This window comes from Aphanomyces invadans (assembly GCF_000520115.1).
Source record: "Aphanomyces invadans strain NJM9701 unplaced genomic scaffold supercont1.53, whole genome shotgun sequence".
NCBI lineage: Eukaryota > Oomycota > Saprolegniomycetes > Saprolegniales > Verrucalvaceae > Aphanomyces > Aphanomyces invadans.
In genome coordinates, this window is record NW_008580198.1 from 285,384 (window position 1) to 286,652 (window position 1,269).

Genomic DNA, 1,269 nt, shown 5'->3' on the forward strand with positions numbered 1-1,269 from the left:
GTGCCATGGCCGCCACGAGCGCCTTGGTCCGGGTCTTGGCCGTGATGAAGCGGCGCGGGAACGACGTGATGGGCAGCATGCTGGTAGGAGTGGTTGTGTTGAAAGTGAAATGCTTGGGTAACCGCGCGCCTCCCCGGAACTTCCTGGACATTCACATCGAGTTGGCGCGTTGGATCGGTATCCGGATATTTGCCGACCTACTCCTGCGAGTTGGCAAAACGTCCAGATAAAACATGCATTCTCAGTGCCGTGGCGATGACGAAGGGTCCATTCCGGATACGATAGTTGGAACACGTCGGTTGAGGCTTCGGCTGAATTCCAACGTCGAGGGTGAAGATACTCGTTGTGTGCAATAATGATGGTGGTGGTGGGAATGAAGTTATTTTGACCGTTTCAGAGTTGTTATTTTGGTCAAAATCTCACGAATTGGAAGAATGCGCCTGATTGACCTCTATTCGTACGGACCAATAAAAGGTGGCCAGTCCCTAGTCTTGTACAATCGAGTTTTTTCAGGTGTTAACAGTAAAGATAAAACCCGATTGTTTTAACTCGTACAAAATCGGGTTTTATTCCGAAAATCGGGTTTTAATAGGGTGCAGAGATCGCTCCTTGTTGAGAGGTGGGCAATTGGCAGTTTCCATTGCACCTGTGATCGTATCCGACTAAGTTGTGGAGGCGTTGGCCATCGTCATCGACATCGAAAGCGACATCGCCGACGACAACAATATCGATGGATGTCAGTGGGCCGATTTGCAAAGCGTCGCGATCCGTCTATTAGTTTGGCGACGACTAGTGCAGATTCCGAGCGAAACTTCTGAACGATGGGCTTCATCCATCCAAGCTGAGGAACTCCCTGAGCGCTAAGATTGAGAAGCTCGTGTTCATCAAGAGCAACATGGGTGCGTTCTACATTGTCCGACCGGCGACGACAAAGCAAGCGATAGTGATTCCGATCATGCCAGCCTCGACTACTACCCGGAATAAAACCATGGTTTCAATACCCAAGAATCGGGTTTTAATGATTAAAACCTTAAACCTGATTTGTCTGGCGAAGTAATCGGGATTTTACATCCCTGCAAAGGACAAGGACTACTTGTACTGTACATTGCAATTCCAATTACTCCCTCTGTCCCGCATAAATTAAGCGAATCAGGAAGGGTATTTCTCAAGATCGTCCAACGAGTGGATATATTTCTCACGATCGTCCAAGTTGAACGCACGTGAGGTATTTTTATTCTAAATCGTCCATCGCGGCATGATTGGCTAAAA